The sequence below is a fragment of the Triturus cristatus genome, chromosome 4_2, assembly GCF_964204655.1.
Source record: "Triturus cristatus chromosome 4_2, aTriCri1.1, whole genome shotgun sequence".
Taxonomy (NCBI): Eukaryota; Metazoa; Chordata; class Amphibia; order Caudata; family Salamandridae; genus Triturus; species Triturus cristatus.
Genome location: NC_140586.1, coordinates 705,133,057 through 705,154,711, shown reverse-complemented (window position 1 = coordinate 705,154,711; position 21,655 = coordinate 705,133,057).

Sequence of the window (21,655 nt, the reverse complement as noted above, 5' to 3'; positions counted from 1 at the left end):
ATGAAAACATAGATCAAAAACTTGATTACAGTCATCTGTAAGAAGGAAATTTTCATCAATACAATTTGCGAGTTGCTGTGCTAAGGATATCCAGGAGGGGTCACCAACGGTAGGTGCGTATATATTTAGTAAAGATGCTGGAGCATTACCAATCAAAAGTTTAGTAAACCACCATTTACCACTTACATCAGAACATTGTGACAATAGTGTAACAGAAAGTGATTTACGACATAAGGTTAGGACCCCATTTCACTTGCCATCTCCAGGTAAATAGAAAACCTCTCCAACCCAACCTCTCTTTAATTTTATTGATTCCTCTGCTGTTAAATGGGATTCTTGCAAACAAGCTATATCTGCACCCATTTTGGCTAGGTGAGTCAGCACTCTTTACCTTTTAATAGGAGAATGCAAACCTCTGACATTCCAAGAGACAAGATTCAAAGACATGGGATGAATGAGAGCATGAATATAAGACACCAATCAGTATAAAAAAAAACAATAAGAAATATGCCAAAAAACAGACCAACTATCTGCAACATAGGACAAATTTGTGAGAAAGGGACAAAAATGAAGAAGTAGTTTACATATGACAGATGTAGTTCGAGGTAAGAGAAAACATTATGTGTAAGACTGAAAAAAGAATAATAGGGGAAATATAAGTGGAAGAATAGAGCAAGATAAAGAAAGAAGAGTAGGCAGAATGAAATAGTATACTGAAATAAGTTATAGATAAAAGACAGAAAAAAGGTGAAAAAGAAAGAAATTGCTGGTAGAAATAGTAAAGGAAAAAAAACTATACCTAGAAGGAGTCCAAAACATAGAGAGGGTGAGGGGGATGAGGCCACATGGAATGATTCCACGTCCAGACTCCACGAGGTGAGGCAGGGGAGACTTCAGGATGAGCGACCACAAGACAAAAAAGTTAAACAATACAGAGAAAAATCCTGTAGGGGTAGAAAAAATTGGTTAGAACAATTACAGTATTGTTAAATTAAGAGCAATTAGCTTAACTTTCTAAAGTTTAAAGTTAAGAAATTACAGAATCAAACATTAAGTTGCAGAAAGTTAAACAAGCCAGTGTCTAAACTGGTAAATGATCTATGAACTTTACAAGAAACTCAACAGGTTAAATATATAAGGCTGTATCCAAGAGTTACTGCGAAAGAGGAATCATCAGGGGCGTGATTTAGAAATATCCATCTTTTCCGGGTAGTGTGAGTTCAGGAAACTTTTGAGTCTGATCGGATCTTCATAAGTAGTGGTGTTGTTGTTGAAGGTCACTTTGAACAAGCATTGATGGATTTGGGGAGAGGAGTTGGCCTAACGGCTAGGGCGCTCGTCCTTGGACCTGGGGAACTGGGTTCGAGTCTCGGTAATGACGCTGAACATCCTGTGATTCTGGGCAAATCACTTAATCTCCCGATGCCTAACAAAAAAATTAATGTGTGTCCTCATGTAATGTAACTGGTGCTATGTAAAGCGCGCTGATACCCGATTGGATTCGGGTCAAGTTTGCGCTATATACAACTAGGCAACAAAAAAAAAGCCAAGTCGTGCACCAATAGAGCGCAAAGCTGGTCTCATGGCCAAAAATTCCTTTTGTCTGTCTGCTGTAGGCTTTGCATAGTCCTGCGAGAACAAAAGTTGATTTCCTGATGACGAGATCCGCTTCAAGGACCTAACTGCGGCTAATACCTTGAGAAGATCCGTATATTCAAGAAAATAGAGTATGACTCCTCTTGGTTTTCGCAAGGTAGATGATGACGAGTGGAGAGGACCTAGTCTGTGAGCACGTTGACTGTTCAAGATACAGTTTTTTGGCAGATTGAGCACCGTCGGCAAGAATAATTTATAATAGGCTATAGGGTCAGGGCCTTCTGAACCCTCTGGCAAGCCATATATACGAAGGTTGTTCCGCCTGTTCCTCCTGTTCCTATTTTCAAGATTTTCAATCTGCTTCTGAAAAGATGCAACCTGAGATTGAACGACTGCAACCTGAGCACAAGCTGAGCCCAGGGAATCCACATTTTGTTCAACCGCAGTGATTCTCTCGTCCATTTTTGCCCAACCGTCTGTTAAAACTTGTATTTTGGAGTTTGTCTCCACTACAAATGGGCGAAGTGCACGTATTTCCTCCAGAAGAAGATCCATTGAGACTGACATAGACTGTTTTGGTGGAGAAGGAGGATCTTTTTTCAACTGTTTGGTTGACACCTTGGTGGCTGCAGAAGAAGAAGTAGAGGCACTTTAAGGAGAGGAGTTCATCCATTTTGGCAAGGCGAGTGTAAGAGTGTGAGCGAGCAACAAAAGAGCAATTTGCAGGCACCACCAACGACCTTACTGTTTTCAGTCTGCCCATAAATGGGACGACTAGGATCAATATCTCCTCAAAATGTGAATTGAGCAAGTGTAACCATTGGCACAAGTGACAGCAGGTGCCCCAAATTCCAGGAATAAAACTGGCACTAGTAGTAATGCATTGCATAGTCATCACCTGTAGAGGTTATCTTGAAGAATTCCATACATTTGCAGAAAAAATATCAATGACGAAGTGTGAAATAATTTTTTTTTAGCCCAAACGAAGCTCACTGGTGCGTGGTAGAGACACTAGATATCAAAAGAGAAACAGTACGGCATGTATTTGGTAATCTGAATGCCAATAGTATCGCTGCAGAAGATTAGAAAAGCAAATAATGCCACAGCTAGGAGAGCCTGCTTGGATTTCATGGTAGCAGTAGAGAAGCATGAAATAAACAACTCAATTATCCTTTGCATTTGGTTACGGTTCGCAGGGTTTCATGTAAATACCTTCACTGGAGGACATGTGATGCAACAAAATGGCTGCTAACATCAACAACAGAGAGACAAAAACCCTGGTTGATTTTCTGAAGTAAAAAAAGAAATAGGCCATTATAATGATGCTCAGTAATTGTAATGTTGCCTCCAGGCTACTTACATAGCTAAAAGGAGGCTTTTGAAGTGTAGAAAAACAAAGCTGAAAGTCCACAAGGGGAGAGAGGCTCCCCTCAGATTGCGGGTATTTTCGAAATGGCGGGAGCCGCATTGCTCCGGGAGAATAGAAGTATGACGAGAAAGCGGGTCTCTTCCGCGTTGAAAATCACTCCGTCGTCTACCTCCTTGGTTCCGATGGCCGCCTGGTCATTATCGCTGCTCTCCTCACTGACGAAACTTCGCAAAGTCCCTTGTTTTCACCGTTGACACCGGGTGTGTCATGGGAACACCGCCATCCTCTTTGGGCGCTAGCCACGCCCCCCAAACGAATAGGCCTTTCATAGCACAACATGGACATTCATTTAGGCCTTTACATATTAAAATTTACACACAAATTTATGATGCTTCTTGTTGCAAACACCTACATTTATTAGATATTAAGCATAACTCATTATTTCTTTGTGCAGTTTTCATCATGGCACACATTTAAATCAGAAATGCATTTTACTACACATAAGCTTTCTGTTAGACAGCTGCAATATACTATAGGTTACAATTTCAAATAAAACATCATTTCATTTCTCTTCTGCATGATACAAAATATTTCTCTATTACTTCAATTGCACATTTCAATATTACAGTACGATGCTACTGATCAAAATTATTACAACACAAGCATATATGTGGATGCGAACTATCCATGATTATGATGCACCCCTACAATTTTAGAACACCATTGCGCTCCATCAGAGTGCAATGTCGTTGATTAATTTCGATATCGTACGATTGTAGTTCTCTGTAAGCTCTCTAAAGTCCGTTAGTTCAGGAGGGGGTTGCAATTCTTTCTCGCCTTGCAATGTTAGAGTCTCCGCGTTGAGGTCTCTAGTGTCTCTTACCCACTGTTTGGGTTTGATAGGTTGCGAGATTGTTTACTTTTTTGGCTGATATTTGGAAGGTTATGAGGTGATGATTGGACCAGTCACAAGGTACAATTGAGATTGCTTGGATCGTATTTTCTTTGGAGATGATTCAGTCTAGTGTGGCTCCTTTGAAGTGTGTTGGAAGGGCAGATGCTTGTACAAGTGCGTGGTCTGCTAGGAATTCTTTCAGAATGTTGACCTGATTATCTTGGATGTCGTTCCAGTGATAATTTCCATTAGATGGTCTATGAAAGTTAGTTTTTTGCCTGGGGGGTGATAGAATGCGTATAGTTTGTACACTTGGTTGTCTTGTGAATCGTGCTGTGAGCCCCAGGTATTCACATGAGTCAACAGGGTCTGACAGAACTTTGGTGATGTTTCATCTGTGTATGCAGGCCACTCCTCCTCCCGTTTTGTTCAGCTTATCTAGTCTTATAATGTTATAGTTTGGTGGCACCAGCATGCCTAGGCAAGGGGAGGATGATTCCGATTTTTCCGTTAGAATAGCCACGTCAGTTTCTTGATTCATGATTAGGTCAGCAATGTCAGCGGCATGTTTCATTGCTGAGCGGCAGTATTAATACCCTATGACTCTTCTGACTGATTTTGAATCCACTGGCGTTCCTCTATCACCCTGCCACCGCTTATAAGCCTCCACACCTTCTCTTGATGTTGTACTTTGTCGCAGCGCTTGCTTCCACTCGTGCCATGCTCCTGTTTAGCTTCTAGATCACTTCAATGATTATCCTTAACCCTTGTATCTGCTGGTGTCACAGCAGCTTCCGGGCATTGCTGAAAATGTTAGCTATTCTGACTTCTTTATATCATTTTAAGAATCCATCAATTTTTCTAATTCACATCACCTAACCTTAGTTGTACTACAGATAACTAAGTGAGCCACAAAGGAAAATCTGTTACTTTGAATATTTATTACGTAATCACTAGGGTGAATATTTTTCCCTGATAGCCCACTCAAGATTATTCTGGGGTATTTCATGCTTTATGTTTTGAAATATACGGGCCTCATCTTTCACTGTGTGTCAGGGTTGTACTAACCTGGTAGTCTCCAAATCTGCCTGAACCCACTGGTGAGAATGCAAAGTATATTATGCCGGTCAGCAGTTGACCCTGGTGAAAAGGGGAGTAGGACAAGAGAGAATGCCGCAGACACACTAGCAATCTTCACTCTGCCTGTTTGTACTGTTGGGCTTAACCAACCCAGCAGAAAAGACAACAGATATCTACAACAAAAAATGAGGAGTTTTAGTATTTTGTCTTTTGCATTATAGTTCACTATTTCTACCGTTTCTCTGTTTAACTGACTCTATTGTTGGTGAAAACTCCATGACTTCCTAGAGCTGCAAGATAAATCAATTGCTTGTAGTAGATTAACAAAATAACCTGAACTGTAATTGACGTTCTATATAGGCAACTTCCTTCAGTGAACTGTAAATCAAGTATGTGGTCTGAATGATTTTCACTCTACATAGTTCATCAGCTTAATAACACACATGACTCAAAGTGATATAAATAAAGTCTGAACAAGTTGAAGATTCCGCGAGTTCCCTTTTTGAACAAGTGCAATAGAGTTCCCTCGAAGGATGGCTTCCATTCTTCTAGCAACAAGGTTCCAGCTGCAGCAATTAATAATCTTGGTTTCCCTAACATGGAACACTCTGAAACACAAAGAACTTAGGGCCATATGTACAAAATGTTTTGTAGTCACAAACTGGTCAAATCACAGAACATTTTGAACTGTACAAAAGCCAAATTGTGAGTTGGGTACTTGCTCAGGAATCATAATTTGGCTTTTGCAAATCAATATTTGGAAGGGGTGTGTTTAGGGCATGCCCTCCAAATACCAATTTGCAGTGGTATGTATTAATGTTTTGTGAACGAATTCTGGTCAGAAAACATTAATATTTTCCCAACACCTCGAAGGAGGGCCCCAACGTACCCCATCCCTTTTGATAATGCAGACAAAAATGTTTTTTGAGAGCAGGCAGTGGTCCTACGGACACTGCCTACTTTAAAAATATAAAATCGTAAAGTTTCATCTTTTTTTTAAATGCATCCCATTTTTCTTTAAGGAAAACTGGATGCATTTAAAAATAAAAATAAAAAGATTACATTATCAAAAAGCTATCAGAGACCTGGTGGTTTGCTGACCCTCCCCAAGCAGGTCACCATCTCAGTGATGGCTATCATTCTTCATGAGTTGCAAACTGCGACCTACCTCATTAAAATTCATGAGGTAAATCGATTTGCTACCCTCTAGAAATCACAAGTTTCTTACATTAGGAATTGCAAATTCCTAATTGCGATTCGGTCAACTCGCAATTTGAAAATCGCAATTCCTATTTTTAGGTCTCGCCTAGGCAGCGCATGCTGTAAACACTATAGTCGGGGAAGCTCCACCCACTTTCCGCCCATCTTTTTGATTGGCTTTAATCATAAATACTGCATTGGGATTGGTGTTTGGCTTCTAGGTCCTGCCTCCTGATGCCTATGTCGTCATTTTGCTCCTTCCGAGTCTATCAGCCCCTTTACTCGAACACTATTTGCTGCCCTCTGTCCCCCCTCCCACAGTTTGCAGATTTTTCGCCCCCCCTCCTGTTCGTGCCTTCTTCAACGTGGAAGCTTCCATTTGTAATGCAATACGTCTCGCATAAATACGAGTCGTATTGCATTGCAAATGCTTGTATTTAAGTAGTGCGCAAAGTAAAGGAAGCGTGAACACCAGAAGGCAGGCGTCTCATGCCTAAGTGTGGGCGGGGCTCCCATGCACCAAGGAGAGCCCCGCACACCGGCCAGAGGAAGACAGAGCTTCCCTGATTGCTCTGACGTCTTTCCTTGATGACGAGAGCTGCAGGGAATTGGAGAAAGCAGGACGGTGGGAGAGGGAGTCCGGACCCATCCAGAAGCGGGACGGTAAGTTTTATTTTATATTTTTCATTTTTCTTCAATTAAACCCCTCCCGCCTCCCCCCCGTGACGACCCCATTTCTCCCCTCCCCCCACCCTGCAGCCCGTCATACCGGCCGCAACTGACGGGGAGATTAAGGGATTTGCCCAGAGGCCCAAACTGTGTTCACATTTCGAATTCTTTTGGGTAACATCAGTGTTACACAGTCAGTGGCGTAGGAGTACTCGGTCCAGCCTGAACCCATTATTGAGCTGCATAAAGACAGTTTTCCTCTAGCCAGTGAGTCAGCAGTGCTCTGTTCTGCTTACACTCCGTTACCGAGCTTGATAAAGTCAGTATTACCCCAGTCAGTGGCTCAGCAGTGCTCCACCCTGGTTGTACCTGGTATAATGCTGCATAAAGTCCATATAACTCTAGTCACTGACTCAGCACCCCCTGCTTGCACCACCTCCCAAACTGAGCTGCATAATGACAGCATTACCCCAGTCAGTGGCTCAGCAGAACTCTGTCTTGCTTGTACCCAGTATAAAGCTGGGTTCCTCACTTCCCTCACTATATCCACCTCTCTCTTCTCCATCACCCTGTCACTAGGCCACTCCATTGTCCTTTCCCACTCTCTCTACCTTGTTCTTTCCATCACACTTTCTCAGCTATTTAGTCCTTGGCATCTTCCTTTCAGCTTTCCTCCTATTTCCCTTTTACTTATTCCCCTGTCTCTTCCTTTTCCTCATTCCCACTGTTTCTCCTCCTTTACTACTTCTCCTCCTTTCTCCTTTACTGCATTCTCGTCTGGCCTGCAGCTCCCTTTTCCCACTCTTTTTCACCTCTGTCTTCTCTGTGTATCTCTCTCTCTCTCTCTCATGCATTCTCTTTTGCTAGCTTCCTTGCTTGGGTCTTACCTGCAACAGTGCATACACTCTCGCTACATGTCAGATTCCCACTTAGAGCCTCAGAAACTTCCAGCAAGGTTACACTGTATTAGTTTTTTTGATTCTCTACATGACCGCTCGGTGTGGAGGCCAAGGTAGGTGTCTCATTTCCCCTCCAAATGTTCCCTTCTGTACTATCACTTCCGTTAAAGGAATTACTTCATCCTTGTTGCACAGCAGCCGCACTGCTCTACAACATAGCTTAAAAACATTGGCGAAGCCAATTGCCCCAATATTTTCTTTTTGCCCCAGCTGTCCCCTTTTCTCACATTCGCTCCATCTCCGTTTCATTTTCCTCCTTTATCTAGCATCCTTTCTGTTTTAATTTTCTTTCCTCTTTCACTCTTTTGGTAGGTAAAACACATTTTCATTTACAATGCCAATACCTCTAGCTCTTACAAATGCGATACCAATTTGCATTGCAAATGCTTGTTTTTTACACCTGGCACCTATACTGTATGGATATACAATGGCCCCCACCATGGCTAGTCCTGTGGCACTCTTTGACGGGAAACAGAGTTTACAACGCTGGCAATACCACGCAGGTACATAACAACGTTACCACGGGCGCCTTTACATCGCAGGACGTTTCAACGACTTGCGCAAGGTGGCGTGCAACACCAGGGAATGTGTTGGATTTTAAATCCAACACCTTCCCTGCTGTTGCGCTAACTGGAGTAGGAATAGTAGTTGATACTATTCCTAAGTCCAGCTCGCCACCTAGCGCAAGTCGTTGAAACGACTTGCGATGTAATGCCACGAATGGTAGCAACGCGTTGTTACCTACTGCGTGATAAAAGCATGTGTTGTAAAGTTATGTTATGTTATATAGGTTTATAAAGCGCACTGTTACCCAAGGGTGTCCTGGCGCTGAGCACTGTACATGGAACCCTCCACCCCTGAGGCCAGACTGAGACTAAGCTAAACACAACCATGTCTTCAGAGCTTTCCTAAATGAAAGGAATTCCGTAGCAGACCTTAGATAAAACGAAAGGTCATTCCAGGCATTGGTGGCTCTAAGAACAAAGCTCTTTCCACCCCAGTTAGCCTTTCTCGCCCTAGGAACGGCCACCCGCTTTGCTTCGATTGAGCGCAGCGTTCTCCTGGGGACATACCATTGAATGCACTTTTTTAGGTCTTCCAGGTCAGTCCCCATGAGAGACTTGAAAACCATGCAGAGAGCCATGAATTGGGCTAGTTCTTTGATTGGGAGCCAGTGAAGGTGACGTATGCCATTTCTGACCGACACAAACCTCGGTGTGCCAGTAAGTAGCCTGGCTGCCGCATTCTGTACCATCTGTAATCTGTTAAGAATGTTTATTATTAATGGTCAGATACAGGCTGTTACAGTAATCCAGACGGGACAGAATGAGGGCTGAGACCACTGTTCTGAAGCTTTCTTCTGTGAGGAAGAGTTTTATTTTATTCAGAGTTCGCAGGATAAAAAAGCTAGTTGACAAAGTGCTACATTCCTCTTTGACATTTAGTTTATCTTGGGCACATTTAGTTTGTGTTGACTCTACTTGCATGTTTCAATTATTGCAAGTGTTGCAGCCATGAAGCCAGACAGTAGATGGTGCCCACTCTCTGCATGTACTGTTGACCTCCTCTGCAGCGAGAGACAGAAGCACCTATGCAGTTCAGAGGAGAGTCTCCATGCCTGTCCGGGATAGCCAGGTGAGCTTAGGCCACGGATAATAATAGTGTAGTTCTCAAACTTTACTTTAGATTTTAGTTCTCAAACTTTACTTCAGAATAGGGTAGTTCTCAACTCTTACTGCAAACCCCACAACAGGAGCAAATCAACCAAAAACTACAACCCTGTAAAACTCTAGGTGTGTAGTCTTCAGAAAGCGAACAAATTAATAGACTACGGACACCAAGGGCTCCCCGTTTTCTGGTATTTTCTTTTTTTACTTTTCCATCTGTATTTGTCCATATTTATTTTTTGGTAATTTTATCTGTATTTATCCATATTTATTTTGGGTTTTGTAGAAAAATTAAGCTGAAACTTGTATATTTCCTTATTTATTTAACCATGTGCTCTCATGCTTAAATGCCTTAGAGGTTTTAATTATATGAAAACTCACAGATGATAAAGCAATGTACTTATCTGAAAACCTACACATAATTAGTATCACTCCTGTACATATCTACTACGGTTTAAGCCTTTTTACTAAAATTCCTTTCTTTTTCTAACCTCCTTGCCTGTCAATCTACACAGCCCTGACTGACAGCATTTAGAATCAGCCCAAAAAGAATCCAATTTCCGTTTTTATCCATTTTTAAAAATAAATACAGACAGGAAAATAAATGGGGGTCTGTCTGTATTTATCTGGAAAAATCTGTAAAAACGGAAAACAGGGAGCCTTAATCATAATCCAGACCAGGATATATATTCTTGTGTCTTCCTAAAACTGGCTACTTCTTTGATGGGAAAGCCACCAAACCTTGTAAACTGGATACAAATTGTTGCTGCATTTTACCATTCTTCACCGTTGAGATCTCTACATGTTTTTGTAATGATAATCTCTGCTATTCTTTTTCTTGTCACCTAGACATACCATAAGATAAACACATTAACTTAAGTGGGAAAAAGAGCACACAAGGCCAGCACTAGGAATACATCCAACTCAATAGCTCAAAATGTTCACCCTCCATATTACTGTTTTTTTGTTTGAATCTGTTTAATGAAGTTTTGAAGTTTTACATTTTATAATACAATGACAATGCATTCAACAATCAGCGTAAAATACCTCGTAACAAGCAATGACAGAGTCTAAACAAGACCTCATGGTAAACATGTTGTGGCAGAAAGACAAAGGCAGATCGCCCGGGCTAAGCGCCTACGGCAGTGCAAACAGATTCATACATTTGACAGTGATGAAACAAATATCTTTTTAACAGTACAACTTAATAGACCACTATTCTACACAGTTGCCATCACTGAAGATTAGTATGTGACATATCCAGAGTGGGGGACCTCGGAAGGTGTAGGCATGAGGGGCGTCACCATGGATAAGGCAGTTAGGAGCAATCAACAGTCTCAGTTACAGACCAAGGTTTCTCCCACTTTGATAATGCTATCACTGGAGTAGGGTTCTTGATTAGGCTGCAGGTCAGATAGGATAGTATCCCAGTAAGTGGCAATGGGATATTTTCTCAGCCCTAGTGTGTCCTCTCTGTGCAAAGCCATGCTTTCAGCTCGTGCCCAGTTAAGCATTGAATGTTCCCAGGCTGTGAACAGTGGTGGGTTCCAAAGATTTCCATCAACGCGTAATAAGGCGCTTGGCCACTATAAAGCCCAACTCTAAGAAACGGGAGGTCACCTTGTGTTTCTTGTGCCTATGATACAAACCTAGAAGACATATTTCCCAACTGTGCAAAATAGGGCGTTCTGTACACACAGATCAACTGGAGGTGATGCCCGTCTAGTACGCATGCAGCCTGAGGGAGGGCCACAGCATATGTAGTAAGTCAGCATCTACGAGAGCATAATGCAGACAGGCTGCATCCAATCCGTGATAAAACCCGTTCACATTAGTAGGAGTAAGGTAAGCCCTATGCACTATGTAGAGCTGAATGAGCTTAAATCGGGCACTGCGCGGCACATGCTTTGAGCTCTTGAAGAGAGAAGCCCAATCTTTATTGGTGCAGCGCCTTGTTAAGTCTGCTTCCCAGCCTTGTGATTACGGGAGAACCTGCGGAGAGGTGTGGGACCGGAGGATGAGTCAGCATGGATGAGGTGTGTAACCCTACCCATTACGTGTAATTATTGAATAGTGAGGTAGATGGATGTTTCAGTAGTCAGATCTCTCCAGTGGTTCCCTAGTGAAGCAAGCAATAATTTGTAAAGCAAAAATTGACCCGGGGTAGGCCATCCTCCTCCATCAACACCTCAAATGTCGCCAAGGTACCATCTCAATACAAATCTACCAATGTGTGTAGGCCCGCAGCATGCCATGCTGTCAATTCAGCTGTCGACGTAGGCCCACCTGTCCTGGGCATTCCCAATAGAGCCAACCTTGGTGCATAGGTGAGCACAGGTTTAGTGATGCAAAGGCATCTGTGATTGCAATAATATGCAACCCCCGAAAACAGAGTCAGGCGCTCACGTACACGTGCTGGGGTGAAATAGATGCAGAATGGCTGACAGGCTCCAACAATGTTAGGATGGGGCTTTGTGTAACACGTACAAGCCCAGTATCCACCCGGCAATCCATTGGACTTGAGCAGCAAAGTCATATTGTTTGAAATGCAGAGCAGCCAGTCCCCCCCCTCCATTCATGGGCTAGCAAGGTTTTGCCAGGCCACCCGGCAGTGCAACTTGTTCAGATAAACTCACAAATCTGCTGATCAAGTGCCCGAAAGAATGCAACAGGAATACAAATAGGAAGGTTGGAAGAAAAATAAAGAAGGCAGGGCAAGACCACCATTTTAAGCAACGGCACCCTTCCCGCGACTGTGCAACGCCAGGGTCGGGACATTAGGGAGAAAGGGGAATAGGCATGATTTTGCCCAATTCACCCTCAGACCGGAAATGGCCGCAAAATGGTCCAGAGTCGACGCAATCGTATCATGTATGTTGTGCATGTCCCTTATGTAAAGCAGCATGTCGTCTGCATGTAAGGATATTACATGCATCCTGTCACCCAGCGAGATGCCCCAGTGCATCCCATGGGTGCGCAGGGCCAATGCTAGTGCTTCTAAAGCCAGAGAAAACCACAGAGGTGAAGCGGGCAGCCCTGTCTCGTCTCGTCTATGTCAGGAAATGGTGCTCAATAGGAGAGATCCTGCCTTGTCTTTGATTAGGGGGCCAGTGTACAACAACTTTACTGAGGGCAAGAAATGATGACGATACCATATCAGGAAATGCAGAGAAGAGATAGTCCCATTCCAAGGGGTCAAAGACATTTCAAGTTCTAAGACCAGACGTTCAGCATGAGGCCAACCAAGATGGGCATGATCCATGACTCTGAAGAAACGGAGTAGATTCAGCAAGGTATTGCACGCGGGGACAAATCAGTTTTGATCTGGGTGGACCAAGCATGGTACTAGGGGTGCCAGCCGATCTGTAAGTATTTTCGTCAGGCTCTTATAATCAGTGTTCAGTAGGGCCAATGGACCTGGTGGAATTGATGGGGCAAGGCCGTCATCAGGGGTCTCCAAATGTGCTTTAGTCATCCGAATGATAAGTGGGCTGTATTGCCTTGAAGTAGTGGGCCCCCTTACCTGCGCCAAACAAGTACACTAGGCGTGGCAGCACGAGCAGCCCTGGCCATGATGAGGAGACGGAGCCTTTGTACTAGCTGCAGAGACGTGAGCAAGTAAATACAGCAATATACATGATAACAAAGAACTTCACAGCGTTTGCCGCCAAGGTGGAGAGGAGAAAGTCCCAATTGACTCTATGTATTATGCATGTCAGGTTATAGGAGTCTGGCAGCCAGCAAGAAATTATTATAAAGAAATTATTAGCAGGCACATAGAAGAGGCAGAAGACACAGAACAAAGTGATATCCAGTGTACATAAACCAGTGTTTCTGTCTGGACTTGCCCTTTACTTATTGCCACAGCGCCCCCCCAGAGGAGTCCTGACAGTATTACGCAGTACAGGGACCACCAGGCTCCCATAGGCACACAAGAACAATTATGGCCTCTTCCTGCTGCGCTGCATATCACACCGCTGCACTCCCGGGCATGAGCGATACCTCTCAGTCAGAAGTCAGGCTACGGGAGGCATCAAACATCGAAGGCCAGATTCTTTTTTTGAAAACAAACTTTATTGATTTTCCATTTAAGTTCAGCATAACTGGAAACTACAAGCAAACATTACATTACTGATTCATGTAACGATGTACTATGTTTATATCTACATGTTGTATATTCAATGACGTTATCGGATGTCGTTCGTCTTGCATGTGAAGTACTTAACAAAAAATCCCAAGGGCCACACTTACCGATGGCCCGCAATATCTTTTCTAAATAATAGTCAGTTGGCAATGGAGAAGGTTCAAACGTTTTATTGGCCAAAGCAAACTCTACATAGAGGAGCCTCGTCGATCCTCACCCATCAGGTGCGCCGAGGAAGACTGCTGGCTCATATTCAAACATGAGGTTATATACTTTTCAGTTCAACACATATAATACAGTAAATGGAAAAACACCAGTTGGCCCTGGAGCTCCAGGAAAGGACCATATATGGCACAGCTTGGATAAGAACAAAGGCACAGCTATCTATTACTGGGGAGGGCAGGAGGGGTGACTCCCTTTCGTCTCTGTGCTTGGGAAAGAAGAGGCGGCGCCTTCAGGAATGCTCTAATCACTCCCAAAGCCAGATGCAACCTTGAGTCTAAAAACAGTAAAGTAAACTGGCTACCTTCAGCTGCTACCAATAACTCAGATGAACAGGGAGCTTGAAAACAGCACGTGATCAGCACGTGATCAGCACATGTTTAAGAAAATGGCGTTGGTATGGTTCTTGGCCTATTCGTCTAGAAGCAGATTTACATGGAAGGAAAGGAGGGTTTCTTCCTAGCAAAAGACATGTATATCAAGCAGAAAGTATACATATAGATACATCATGCTAACATAACATAGGTCCAATACCACTTCTGCACAGGAAATCTAATTTTTATCCCTCAGAACGGCCCTTTTAGCATGATGTAGCTAACTAAAGCAGTTCAGTCTTCAAATATCTCTCTATCAGTTTCATTGCCTGCAGAGGGGTGAGATCACAACTACCTTGCACAAAACCATTATTCATTTAATTAATTATTTCACTGAAAGCCAAGGAGATTTCATGAGGAAAATACTAATTGAGGCCTAAGGCCTAGGTCAACTTATACTGTTGGATGGCATGTATGAAATAATATTGTTCTGCTTGATTATATGCAGATATCCGGATACATATTCAAATAATGGCATTTCGCATTATATATGTCTAATTGATTCAACTGAATACACACGCTATTACACAAAAACACTGCATACCTGTTATGATTAAAGGTAGATGCCTGAAGATCATGAATATGAGGCACCTATACAAATAGAGTGCGGAACGCGCTCTATCAGTTCCCCACCTAATGACTTGTGTCATAACATCAACACTCTTTTACTTTAGTGTACTTCTCTCTGTAGAACTGACCGACCTAAACAGAGGATGGAGCTTGCTGTCCCTGTCTAAATCTCTCTAACCCTTTCAGATGCTGGTAATGACTGTTCTGTAGTCTTTCCATTTGCTATTCTCGTTTCTTTAAGACATTTTCTTGATGTCTGGCTCTTCGCCATTTACATGCTTTGATGACTCCCAACAAAAGAATTGACAAGTATGATAATTGGATGGGGCTAAATAAACTGAGGGTAGGAGAAATTAAATATAGCACAACCTGAACAATCTACTGAAAACGTGACATCAACATGGGCATTTCAGACAATATGCATTCAGGGTGTATGAACAAGGATGGGCTATTTATCATGACTTCTTCCTACAGAAATACTCCCAACCCCTTCTGCACAGAACAGGGTTGCTGTATCCATTACTAGGATAGGTATGACTTTTCTCATGGGAAACACTCTGCTCTTGTAAAGACCTGAAGTACTGAGTGATGTTGAACCACTGGAAACCCTACACTTCATTTTCTTATCTAGCCAGGAGACATTCATGCTTCCCTCATTACATTCAGGCAAGCACTTAGATGCACGATACCCTTTTCCCCGTCCTTCTTTCAGGATCTAACTCTAATGCAATGCACTGTACTCCAGGACATCTTTATAACCTAATTTAGTTAACTTAGAGTGTAATAAATACATACCACCATAACTAGGCCTCTCAACCTACTCACATATAGCAAGAATAGGGACAAAACCAGATCATCTTTTGCTAATCAGAATGGGAAGCAATCCATGGGCCCTACAGCTAGTAGATACTATCATCACTCCATCTGTGTCCGTCCTTGTGCGGAATCAAACGTGTCATAGATATACTCAGGTAAAACAGTGGCAATCCTTATCAATGCTCTCAGGTGAAATGGAGATACTCTTTATCAGAGTACGGACTTGATGCTTTCCTACTAAACAGAACACTACTCTAAAACAGTGCCAGCAGAACAGTAAGAACGGTCACACAAATTCACTCTGGGGGATCATTTTGGATGCTAGGGGCGGAGCTACTAGAGGCCATTCCTCTTCCATGGCAATTCAGTCAAATGAGAACATATCTAACACCTATTTTATACAATTGCACTGGAATCACTTGTGCAACTTTGCCCAAAGTCCGTTCTAAGCCTCTTTGGTAGGCTTCTATCGTCCATCAAATCTGCTTCCATTGTCTTCTTCCGTGTTGGGCCTCTCGATCCAGGCCTTTCCATGAAAATAGTGCTTCTTAGTATCTGTTGGAGTGCCCTCCTGGCAAACACTCACAGCTCACTCGAAAGTCTCAATGTCTCAATGCAGTGCACCAGTATCTCTCCTCTTGTGGCAGGCACTACAGATATTTGTGCTTTTCGTTGGTCCTGGGCACAGATCATATCATGCAGACCCAGGTACTGCTTAAACAGGAAAAAGCAATAAAGTTTCAGGTTCAGCTACACCCTCAGACTCCAACACTCGTTATTCAGTGTCAGAGGACACTCGGGCTGCTCTTTTATTTTATTGTTCCTTTCAACATGGGTACCACAATGTCGTGCCTTTTGCCAATCTTGGATCCTCCAGTGCACTGCCCTCCCATTGGAGCAATGGAAAAGGGGGGGTGGCCAAACCTAGGCCAAGGGACTCAATGTACTACGCGCTGTCAGAGGTTACCAGCACATGACAGATAGAAAAACTGAAGCCTCAAACCAGCCCTGCCGTCAACAACAGGAATCCTTCTCTTTCGCTCTTTTGCACTGAAATTCTAGTTCTGTGGCAAACAGGGAGCCAGCCCCTTCTTCTTCTCTGATGTCCAATGCCGTCTGGTGGAGCAAGCACGATGCTTTGGAGATGCCATTGATGGCGCACTGGCGATCGCTGTCCAGCCTTGCTACTTTCTGGGTGCTGGGACTGTAGGTCCAAGACATCCGCCCTTCATATGTAGCTGACACTGATGGGAATTAGGACTCATCTTAATCCTCGTTCTGCAGGTTATTATGACTCTTCCTTTTACTCTCTGGAAGATCCTGCAGAACCTGGTGATATAAGAACGTGACACAGTTGTTAGTTTCCTTCAAATTAGTACAAAAATAATTCATTGTATTTAACAATAGGACTGCAGGCAGGTGGCCTGCAATCTTCAAGGAAGTGGCCAGAAGCCATGGGACAACTCTGGTTTAGAATGAACAGTCACTCTCATAGGATGCAAGGGCAAAGGCAGTACTTCTAGTCCAGGGGTCTCCAACGAGTAGCTCGGGAGCCACTGGTAGCTCGGCCTTATCTTCAAAGTAGCACTCTGAGGTGAAGTCAAGCACAGAATCAATTTCAGAGTAGGTGCCAATTAAAGAAAGCTCAAAGTCTGAGGAGAACAGGGTATGATACAGACCAGAGAAAATTAAGAGACTTTTAGAACAGATCACCATATTAAATGCTCCAAATAGAGAAAAAGGTTGCTCCAAGGGGAGTGTGAAAAAGGAAAGTGCTCATGAGGTAGGACAGATATAAAGGAGGGGAATCCAAAAGGCAAATTCAATAACCAATCAATTAAACATTCTGGTATCATTAGTAAAACTGGACGTGGCTCATAGTGGCACCAGTTTTACAGATAGGCCAGTCCCTTATGGATTTACAAATATTCATTTCATGATTTTCTGATGGGCACAGAGAACATTCACCTGTGAAAAGGCAGGCTGTGATGATATTGGGTACAAGCCCACTGGGGGAGACCCTGGTGCAATGAGGGTAATTTATATCCCATGCAGGCGGGTCTTCCCCAGGGGCTGTATCCTGACTGTACCTCACACACATAGCAACATTATCTAATGGGATAAACATCTCTTAAATTACTACATCTGTGTGTCTCTACATTCCTTATCCAGAACACCTCAAAAGGGGAAACGCATGATACAAATTATCAGGGGCATGCAGATACCGCCCTTTAATAATTGTGCATCAAGTGCACTATGCAATACACAGGCTAAACAATGTCTCCTCATGATCACTGAGAATACCTGTCACCCTAGTCTAATAATTCTCAGGTCTCTGGTGTCTGATCTACAATTTATCCTTTCCCTAGTCACCTGTCCGGAGGGGGCACTATACCCACTTAAAATCACAGTCCTGCTACTCAGGACAGCAAAAAAGAAACTCTTGGTGTCTCTTATGACTGCATGTAGAAGTGCAATATCATAAGGAAAGATAGGTCACCTTTAGCAAGAGCCACAGATTTATAGTTCATCCTTAGTGTCCAATCAGGGAACATCAATCCAGGCTGCTCGTCCCTTAAAGGAAGGAGCAGTAACATGACTAACTGCAGGTGACACACCTTTAATCCTGTATATCTCTTTTGTTTATTTTTCAATACCATTATGGCCAAATAGACATGAACTGGTGAAGTGTTGTCTGTCATGTTCACAGCATGAAATATCATATCTGTGAAATTTAGTAACCAGAACAAGTCCAACCAACAGTTGCGTAGCGATGGGCATCGTCATGACCATCCCCTCACAACACAGGGGAGCTCGTAATAGTATTAAAAGCAAAAGCGTAAAAACAACACAAAAACAAAAAACGTGCATAAAATAAAAGCACACATGCTAAGCCATCAGGTATACTTGCTGTATACCAAGCACAGAAAGCATAGACAAATTTCAATATAATATGTAAATGAGCGGTGACGCACAACACTATGGCATGCACTTCATGCACAATGAACCTGCAACCCAACAACTAATATTCTTGTCTGCTTAATTTGTCAGGCTCAAAAATAATATTCCATTTCCTTACTCCCCTCTTTGACAGCAGGTCACCAAAGTGGTGACCGGCTGTCAACACAACTTACTGTGTCGCTTCTGACACACAGGACCAGCAGGAACAATTCATAGAAAGACAAAATGCACAAAAATAAACACAAACATTTATTTCCAAAGAAGTTATGCAAAAAACACATCTGTTTCAACACACAGCTGACAGCACCCTCCTTTTTGCAATTTGCACATTGATTAGGTCCCACAGGTACATATGGAACACTCGTTCCACCACCTCATGATATGGACCATCGCTGTTGCGTTTTGCTGTTGACACCTGCTTTTTCACTACTCCTCTGCACCTACTGTAACATTCTCAGTCTGTTCCAGACTTCTCTCACCCTGATTTCCTGCCTATAGCCATTCAGGGTGCTCATTTCACCATTATCCTTTCACAACTATGACGTCTTCGTCAAACCAACTCACGTGTCCAACTGTAGTCTTGCCAGCCCTAGAACCACCCAGAACAATCCATGAATGATCTGAGGGCAGAAGCAAAAAAAAAAACACAACACACAAAAGAAAAACACTTCACATAACACACCAAAAATATCAACTGTAACTTTTAATCAGAAGACACACATAACACACATTAACAAAACACAAAATAGAAAATACAAACCTAGTGGTACTTAACTGTAACCATCTTGTCAATTTTGAAACGACTAAAACATGTAAGCATGTTAAGCCACCTTAATTTTGACTGTCTAAAAGGAAAGCATTTTTACAGACACACTGTGTTCCCTTGCGCCACAATTCCTCCTGTGAAAAATGAATCTTAATTTGCTGATCGTTTTTACCTAGGCATGTCGCCCACAAAATTCTAAGAAAGAGCTTCATCTTACTTTTTGTCTAAGGATAATGCCACATTTGTTAAATGAAGGCAACTACGTGGACATTATTTTTCAAAAGCAGAAATACGAATGTATCTTTTTCTTCTCAGCACCCTTTTTTTAATTTGTCTTGAACAATATGGGAACAGACAGGGCTCCGTTAGTTTCGATTCTCTGCTGTCCTATCTTATCAGAAAAGCTAAAAATAGCACCTCAGCACGGAACTTTCTGGGCTGTTAGCCAGCCACTTCAAGCACTCCTGGCCCCCACCTCTTTCCAAGGCTCTCCTGCTGCAAGCATTACACATTTTCATGTCAGAGAAGCTTTCTAAGCAATGATTTCACCTCCTGGTTTACTCGCTCCTATTTCTAGCTCCCACCTTACAGACTACAAGGTCAAATTCTGCCTTCAATTTCTGCATCGCATTCTGCGCTCTTTAGCCCCCATCTTCTCCTCACTCTGAAGCTGTCAAAGACAAAAAGCCTTCATAATTTTTTCTAACCTTCAATAATTAACCCTATTTAAAAATACACTTTTTCTTATTTTATTTTTTATATACTGTCTCCTTTTAGGGGCCTCAACTTATTTCTATCCTCAAATTATGAAAACACTTACTGTGAATAATTCACAGAACATAATAACATAACATACCAGCATAGAACAGATGTTTGTTACTACCCCATGCAATGGTACTCATTTTATCAACCTCAAATTGATGAAAGTCTCAGTAGGTCCAGCTAGAATTAGGACCTACAACCATGATGTTAAACACAAACCTCTGCACCAGGCACGTTGGCTCACTGAGCCACCAAATAAAAAACAACCCCAGATGGGAACAACATGCAAATTCCAAATGCACACATTTTTTTTTCTTAAACTGAACTTTTGATCTGTCCATATTTACATTTCATTAGCACTTTTTGTACATCAAGGGTATCATCAAGTCACAGGGGTGCTCTTTTCCTAGCTACACCCCTTTCAATTACCTTTTGTGACGCATTGATGGCGATGAGGCCAAATTAAACTCACTCCTTGACAATTTCACTTCTCCAATTCTCTCACACATTCACAGCCACAATGCATTAAACAAAAAGAGCTATTCCATGTTTTATGTACATATAATGGCTAGGACTGCCTTCCGGTGGGGCAGGCTGACTTTCGGCCAAACGAGAGCCACTAGTCCGACAACAACAACCAATTCAATTTGCTGGAGCACGGCATGTTAGTTAACAGACAAACACAAAACGACGTATCATCAAACTCTTAGATCACATATAACATATATTGATGTTTCCTATATAACCTTTTCTGTAGTTCAACCCCAACCTACCTATCCAAACTTGATGCATCCACATATACGAACCGAGCCCGTCGACTCCCGTTCGTGGAGAATTATTCAAAATACTGGACCGACAGAATCACAACGAGCAGTCTTCCAAAAAGACTGGCAAGAGGCAGTCAGACAGGTGTGACCACGGACTGGACTACAGACCATCCCATGACCTCCTTGGTTCACCAGCGAGACTGTTCTGATGTGGTCCTAGGATCACCTCAAATAGGTCTCATGGCTACCCAGTTACAGCCACAGGCTTTTCCGAATACAATCCGGCCGTGTGTTACACACAGGTAACAACTAGGCATCTGATCAGTGTCTCTCAATCACAAAAGGATCCGTGGAGTCTCTACAGTCAGTCCCTACCGGACTACCCTGCACGACCTCCGTAATTCTCCTAGGGCACTCACGACCCCCAAACCAAAATACAGTTAACTGTTCCAAATGCCCCGCTCAAAGCGTGCGTCAAAAACAAACAAATTACTCACCGGGTGCACCCAGGTACGGATGTTCGTTCTCCGCTGCCAACTTCTTGGGACCAACACGGTCAGCTCCTGGGTTAAGCCCGTAGGACCCCGGTGAAGGGCTACTAGCAGCAGAGGACACCCTGATCGGGAGTGCGGAGTGGACGTGCCCAAAGAAAAATATCGATCAGGGAGAAGGAAAAATAAAATAAAATCCCTCTACCCCTCTCCCCCGCCCGCCCGACCAGAACGCCCTCAATCCTACCACCCGAATACGGGGAAGGAAAAGACCCTATCACGGGGTCCCACCAGAGTCGCCAACTGAAGTACTTAACAAAAAAGGGCCACACTTACCGATGGCCCGC